Source organism: Adiantum capillus-veneris, chromosome 17 (assembly GCF_014529385.1).
Source record: "Adiantum capillus-veneris isolate H3 chromosome 17, ASM1452938v2, whole genome shotgun sequence".
NCBI lineage: Eukaryota > Viridiplantae > Streptophyta > Polypodiopsida > Polypodiales > Pteridaceae > Adiantum > Adiantum capillus-veneris.
Window position 1 is genome coordinate 74,939,040 of NC_140947.1, and position 8,485 is coordinate 74,947,524.

Here is an 8,485-nt window from a genome sequence, read left to right on the forward strand (position 1 = left end):
TACCACCATAGTACTTGGTTGTTGAAGGCCTTGGTAAGCCGCTCGTGAAGTTTGGTGGCAAACGGACGTCCCTCTTGGCTGTGAGAGCCAAGTGACGCTTTGCGTTTCCAATGCCATTTCTACAACTTAGACCTACTTTGGGTCGCCTTTTGGCCATGTGGCCCATGTAGCCTTGTAGAGATCGTCGAGAAGCTCCTATCCATGAGTTTTGGTATCATTAGGGTCACTTTTGCCGGATTTCCCTCTTTGTGGCCTCTTGCAGGGCTTGAGATGTCAGGGTTTTTTCCGTTGCTTTCTTGACTCCTTTGGGCATCCAAGATTGCTCTCCTAGGCTAGGGTAAACCTCCGATGAAGTCTTGTTGGTATCGGGTTAGCCGTTAGGTGGTTACCTATGCTCACAGGTCTCTACCCTGCAAACCCCGTTGGAGTTCTATGCTAGTCTTGGTGACAAAACATCACATATACACGAAGAGCATAAGGTGTTGAGCCTATCTCTCATATCTGGTGGCCGTCGGATGACTATGTGTGGTGTATCAGCTGCTAGAAGTCCAGCGCGCTCTAGGTGGCTAGAGCTCTCTCTCACAAGTGAATAGTAGAAATGAGCTCTAAGTGGAGTGAAAAAATCTTATAATGGGGGTCCCAGAACCACTTTTCATGAAATTTAACATGTGCTCTTAACTTTTCACGAAACGCGATTTAGACTCGAAAAGTTTCCCATTTGGACTCCGTTTGCCCAGTTTCTGAGAATTTTGATGATTCGGTCAAAATTTGGCCACAGCACGCCTCCTGCTTCGTTCTCATAATTGCATCCCCACTGTACCCTGGGTTGTTTTATAATCACTGATCATCCCCATCTTTTTTGTTTTTCATTACGTTGGCATTTCACCTGCTTTTTGTATTTTTGAAGTTTTTTTGCCAATAATTAGTAAAATTAAAAGAAAAATAGCAAAATCAAGCTGAAAAATCCCAATAAACCAAAAAATTCACCTTGACACACTATGTACACTCACATGTATTTTTTTGACCGGATTTCTCTGTTTAACTAATATTTGGCTCAAAAAATGGCTATGTTTTCTTATATACACACGCCTATAGGCCTCAATTTGGCGTTTGGCCTTATATATCTGTAGATTAATGTTGTATAAGGGAATATGTACTTAGGTTAGTTTAGAAAATTTTGCAATCAAACGTAAACCCCAAAAAAATAGTCAAAACATGCCTTTTTTGCTGCTTTTTACGGTCATCGGGTTCGCATTGAGAATGCCTCCCCCCCTCCTAATCTGAGTCCTCCTGGATGACAAGGTATCGCCTCGGTGTATGTACAGTGCATGGGTTAAAAATCGTGCTAATGTGCGGCCTTGTAACGTGGCCCTCCCTGATGCATACTCGGTCAATGCATGTTAAAATTAATGCGGTGCGAGAGGAGGGTATAAGCAAGATGCTTATTGGCATTCGACGTTGAGGTTTCCTGTTTGTTCTTGGTTTGGTTGACAGATTTTCTTTGCAATTAAAAGTTGTAATTCTGCCGCTCGTTGTTTGATAGTCTTCTTTGGGAAAGTGGGTTGGTTGGCCGCTACTATAGATATGGTCGTTAAGATCTCCTTGGATGGGAGTGTGTTGTCCGATGTGGCCATAATCTGTTTCTCTTTTGATTGCCATTTCTAGCTTTGATTTGGATGCATTTGTAGGTTTATGGCCTCTTCTTTGGTTGTTTTTGTGGTTCTTCTGATCGGCACCCACATAGATCGATTTGCCGATGTCGGATTTAGTGATTGTCTGACTGCTTGTGTTGCTTGTATTGAAGGGAGTTCCTGTAGCATCGCTTTGGGGATCCAAATGTGTGTCTCATGTAGTTGGTGATTGAGCATGTTTTTTGATATCGAGATCTGTTTTATGGCCTTGTTCGGTGTTTTTCTAACATTGTTAATCAGAGGTCGTCTGCTATTGCACTGTGGTGTGTAGGCTCGTTCACTTCCATCCTTCTGTACTCATACCTGTCGTTTGTGTATCGATGACCTTGATCTATTCATTGTCACCTGTGGTGTCTCATTTTTTGATTGAGTACGGTGGGCGGTTTCCTAGCTATCCTTCATAGATATCTTTTGTTGGTTAAGTGGCACCCATCTTTTTTGCTCTTTATCAAGTGATTGTGGCACCATTATCTGGTTCTTCCAGGTTGGACCAGATGCTACCACTTGGTGTTGTTGTGCTTGTTGAATTCTGACCGTATTCGAACTCCAATCTATCTGCACATTATACTCTTTCTGCCATGGTTGTCCCAACATCATTGGGTGTAGTGTGCTCGAATCTTCAACCACATAAAACTTGTGGGGATAAACATATTGATGTATTTGTACAAGAAATATCGTCTAGCCCAACATGCTTAATGAATGTGATGTATTGCTTTCCACCGCTTGTTAAGTAGGATGGAGTTGTTCTTCAAGCTTGAGCTGTTTATATAATTTGCAAGAAATCAAATTTGCTTGAGCTCCTGAATTAAGAAATGCCATTGATTCAACTTAATTGCTACCCACTTTCACTGTGTCTTCTTTAAAATTCGTTAATCGAATAGCATTTATTTGCATCGGTGATCCAATTTGCTGTTGTTGTCGTAGAAGCCTTTTTTTGCAATGCGTTCTTTTGCTTCTGCTTGTTCTTCTTCTCTTACCCTCTATTTCTCCTTTGTTCGTTGTTTTTTGTGATGGATTTGTTGAAGTATCTCCTGTGTTAGTGGTAAATGATACTTTTTTAACTAACACCCACTAATCCAATTTGGAATTTCTTCACCTTTCAATGTCGCAAGTTTGACGGCTCCGCTTTGTGATAAGTCACTAATCACAAAGGGTCCCATCCCTCACTTTTTAAGTTTTTTGGCATGTTGCTTCAAAGTGTAAACAAGTACATAATCACCCGTTTTGAACTCTTTCGTGCGCACGTGCTTGTTGAAAAACTCCTTTTGTCTTCTCTTCTGAGCGTAGATCGAAGCTACAACTCTCAATCAAAGTTCATCTAGCTTTTCAAGTTCATCTATTCTTGAAGAGATTTCATGGCCTCTCCATTCTAAGCGTTTTGCCACTCGTAGAGTTGGAATTAAAAACTCTATGGGTAATATAGCGTTTAGACCAAACACCATGTTGTACGATGTTGTTCTAATCGATGTTTTATAAGCTACCTTGTATGCCCATAGTGTTGAGTGTAATTGTTGATCCCAGTCTGCCCTTGATTCTAATACAATTTTAGTCAAAACAATGCATAGGGTTTTATTTGTGGCCTCGGCTTGTCCATTTGCTTGTGGATGATATGGAGCAGATTTTTTATGGATGACCATGAATTCCTCTAACAGGTATTCAATGACTTCATTAAGAAAATGTGTTCCTCAATCACTGACAATTTCTATTGGTAATCCGTACTGTACAAAGACATTCTCATACAAAAATTGTGCAGTGGTCCTTGTATCTGGTTTTTGTGTGGCTTTGGCTTCAACCCATTTTGTGAGATAGTTCGTAGCCACAATGATATATTGGGTATGGGTGCGATACGCAGGGGGTGAAATAGGCCCTACAAAATCAATTCTCCCTTTTGCAAATGCTCGTGCTCCCATCATTGGCCGTAGTGGCATCTCATCTCTTTTTATCGGCACTTTAGTGCATTGACATGCATCACAACGCTTTACATATTCCTCGGCATCCATGTGCAATGTAGGCCACCATATCCCCGCGGTTAAGACAATTTTTGCCGTCTTATCACCTGAAAACTGGCCTCCACTTATTCCTCCATGTATGTGTTCTAGAATCAACAGGTATTCACTTTCACTTGCACAGATTCTAAGTTGATTGTCCTTTTCTCGGTTGTAGAGTTGATTTTCAATTAAATTAAAGTCTCGAGCCTCCAACTCTATAGCCCTTTGTCATGCTTTTGTTATGTTTTTAGGAAATGTCCTTGTTGTTAAGAACTCAATTATATATTGACACCATGCAGGTGCAATGGTTACTTGAAACAATGTCACGTGATCCATCGGTCGTTTGGCACTACATATAGTACAACTGTTAACATAAGCATGTGTGTAAGCATACATAGTTGGCCAATAAACTCCTAAGTGTTTCAATCTTTGGTGTGTTTTCATTGTTGAACAATGAAATGCGCAGTCTTGGACATGTGCTTCCTCAAGATAACACTCGAATTCCTCTGGATTTATACATAATCGTAGAATTTGGTCCGAGCCTAGATGGTACATTCGTCCCGCAATCAATTGAAAGTTTTTTGTTTGTCAAAATGTTTGTTGTTTGGATCCCTCTTTCTCTCTATCAAATCTACCTCTAGAGGAAAGAATGGTAACAATTTCTTGAGAGCATTTGGGTATCATTTCAATATTGAAAAGATAAGCATCAGGTATGTCATCATCTACTCCTTCGGGAGGTTTCCCATTTTGTAGCCTTGAAAGATGATCCGCTCGTAGATGAGTTTTACCTTTTTTTACTACCACTGTGAAGTCAAACTCTAGCAATATAATAAACCAACGTACGATTCTCCTAGTATTGCATGGTTTATTTACTAGATACAGAAGAGCTTGATGATCTCTGAAGAACACAAATTTGCTTGCAAGAAGATAATGCCGAAATTTCTTTATAGCATATGTCATTCCTAATCCCTCTCTTTCAATGGTGGTATAGTTCTTTTCTGCACTATTTAGTTATAGGCTCGCATAACAAACTGGGAAATCCATTGTTCCGTCTCCAGGTTGATCCAGAATACTCCCAATTGCGTATGCAGAGGCATCAATGTGAACATGGAATATCTTTTCCCAATCTGGTGCTTTAAGTACAGGTGCTCATACAAGGTTTTCCTTAAGCTTTTTGAATAAAGTTTCACACTCCTCAATCCAGTCGAAACTGACTAATAAGCGATATAGTGGTTGTGCAATGATCGCATACATATATATAAATCTTCAATAATATTCGCAGTGTCCCATGAAAGATTGTACTTGTTTGGCGTTAGTAGGCCTGGGAAAGTCTACTATGACTCTAATTTTGTCTAGGTCAATAGTTATGCCATTTCTTGAGACAATACGTCCTAAGATGCGGCCTTGCTTTATCATAAAAATGCACTTTTCTGGGTTGAGACAGATTCGATATATTCTGCACTTCTCAAATACCTTTTGTAAATGGTCAATGTGTTCTTTTCGAATAAGAGAGTGGACACAAAAATCATCCATATATATTTCTAAGAATATTCTTAGGTATTCTTTGAATGCATGAGTCATTAACCTTTGGAAGGTGGTTGGGGCATTAGTTAAGCCAAAAGGCATAACTCTATTCGCATATATTCCCCATTCTGTGACAATTGCTGTTTTATGTTGATCCTCTATTTCTATTGCCAATTGGTTGTACCCCGAAAACCCATCCAGAAATGAATAGGCCCGTTTTCCCGCTACCCTCTCAAGTACATGTTCTGTGATTGGCAAGGGATAATTATCCCTTATTGTTGATGCGTTTACCTTTTTGAGGTTCACACACACATGCAACTTTCCATTCTTTTTGGGGACAACCACAATGGGTGACACCCAATCTGTATGTTCGTTTTCATAGATGAATTCAACATCCATCAGCTTGTCAACCTCTTCCTTGATTTTTTTAGCAAATGTGTCATTATATGTGTAAGGACGTTGTTTTCTTGGTTTGGCATCTGACTTTAATGGAATTGTATGTTGGCATATCGATGGATCAACTGCCTTGAGGTCTTTGTAAGACCATGCAAATACATCTTTATACTTCTGGAGAAGCTTTGTTAGCATTGCTTCTTCCTCAGGACCTAAGTCAGTTGCTATATAGACAGGCTGAGGCTCTTCACCTAGCGCAGGGACGTCAATTTGTTTTGCATTTTCTGGCCCATCGTAAGATTCCTGGTTTATTCTTTCCCTTATTGGTGGTGTCATTATGATTTTTCTGTCTTGGATGGTGAATTTTTGATAGTGGGATGGTACGTCCATGTTTTCCTTTTTTGAGTCCTCCTTACCTTCACTTTCTGCCTCAGTATTCCATACCTCTCGTAACGACCATTTAAGTTCTTGATATTTCTTCTTACGCTCCATTTTGATCCACTTGGGATTTTTTGTTTTTTCACGTTTTGATTGTTAAGGTCTTCTTGATTTTGTTTTCGTATTAGTTTTATGTGCTTGTTATATGTTCTCATGTGTCCTTTCTCTTCGAACTCTTGAGAACCTCCCTGATAGTTTGTCTTTTACACAATCCTCTGCCTTGACTAGCATTGGATAGTGACTTTTATCTTTTATCGTGGGCATCGGGTTTTCTCTAACCTTGTTTTTTGCTCTTTTTTTTCTATAGCGTTCCTGGCCTCTAGGGTGTTGATTTGCAAAATCATAAAACTTGATACCTGCGGTTGTCTCCCCATGCTTGCTTGAGCTATCTGAATACTCGTTATCTGCATTGTTACTTACTTCCAGATGCGCATAGGAGTTATAAAACTCTTCTTTTTCTGGTGAGTCTACATTTTCATCTCCTACTCGTACAAGGTTTACCATGTAATAGGGTAGCACATCATAGCCGTCCTTATCGCAAAATTTTGTCGTTGGGTTATCTGTAATGGTACAGACGTCCAACGTTGCTAGTATGTGTTCCCATTCCCTAGGTTCTAATGCATCTTCGGGAAAAGATTTTGGAATATAATCCTTATCTTCAATAGCTCTTTCAAGGATGCATTCTTCTCTTTTCAAGCTTCCACAATGTGAAGCTCCACACATCCACATCTCTTTTTTTTACCCTAACCATGCTAGGAGTTCAGACTCTGCCAACATAGCCGAATCAAACTCTTCCATTGGTGTCTGGTTCACATCCTTGTAACTATGGTCTTTTTGGTATATTTTGGTTGTAGTCTCCCCACGCGCCTGAGATATATGTGGTCATAACCCCAATCATGTACCATCTTTAATTGTCTCATGAACGGTCTTCCCAAGATGATCTCGTAATTGTTCTTTTTGTCAAAACCAACTTTTGCAAATGTATGCTCATACTCGATTCCGCAAGAGGTGACAATTACTTTTTCTAAAAGTCCTAGAGGCTTTTCCATGAACCCATCTACCAGTTGTAATTTCATTATGGTTGCTCTCAAAGCCGGTTTTCCCCTTTTTTTAAAGATTTCTTTTATGGCAATAGTGACTCCCGCTCCACTTTCGAGAATATCCTTGGATACTACTCCCTAGAATTCTACTAGTAGTGTGGTATCTCCATCTTCTCCCTCATAATATTCTCCAACCTTGGTTAAAGGTACAGGCCTAGTGTTCAGTTGAGGCTTGTCCAATTCTCTGATCCCTTCTTGAATTCTCGAGGTAGGGTCTTTTACTCCAAATTTTTATAAGCATTTTCCTACTGTGGTCCACATGTTTGGTTGTAACCTCAGGAGTTCAGCTAATGTGATAGTGCATGCCACCGGGGTGGACAGTAACCCAATCAACCCTTATGAATCCATTACCCTGTTGGGAGAAAGTCTTTGAGATGGGATTGCTCTCAATTCCGACTTAGCTTAATACTCCCCTAGGTAAGAGGGTAGGGTTTTTAGCGAGCCAGGTTGACTGTGCCCCGAGCTAATTGACCCCTGGTCCCCCTCTTGTGAATGCATGTCAAAGTTCATTTGGGATCTTGCCTCAAATTCTTCAATGGGAGGTAAGATCTCATTTTTCTCCTTCTCAGCGCGATTTAGTTGGTGGTTTACCTTGTTAGCTTCATTTGCTTCCCGGATTTTCTTCCATTGGTCATCTAGACTGTCACACTCTTTATCCATCCCCGCTGATGTTTTAGGTTGAAAACCATCAAATGTCTCATCAGTTGTATTTGGCACTATGATAGGTTCTTGCTTAGACTCTAAGGCAGTCGTGAGTCCCTCCATTGTGTCTGCTTGTTTCTCTAGAGTTGGTGTGATAGGGGTTGGAGCTAGAACCTTGTGCAAACTTGCAGAGTTACCAAGTGGGTTTTCTATCAAGGATTGGGATGTTTCAATCATCTTCCGGCACATTTCCAACATATGGATAAGTCATACATCTTTGCTCTTGACTTTGGTTGTTTTTGAGCCTGGCTTCGTATGCTTTTAAAAGTGTGTCAAGCTGCTCATTTACTTTTTCTACCAGTACTAATCCTCCCAATCGTGCACTTTTGGGTTCCACTATTTCCTTGGGCCCTATGGTTGCAGCAGTGTGGGAACTTAAACTAGTTAGATCCTCTAACCGCTCCAATCTATCCTTTGTGTGTTTTAACTCCTCGGATAGAGCCATTTTCTCTCGTTCTTTCTGGCTTTCATACGAGCCTTTCTCGCTTTCCAATTTCTTTGTTGATTTTTCATTTATGCACTAGGGGCATCAGTCTTTGGCTCTTCAACTATGGGTTCGCTTGTCCTTCTTTGGGCTTGTGCCTGTGTGACTGCCTGAATCGGTATTATTGTTTCATTTTCTGACCCTCCACTGGATTGCACTGCTTCT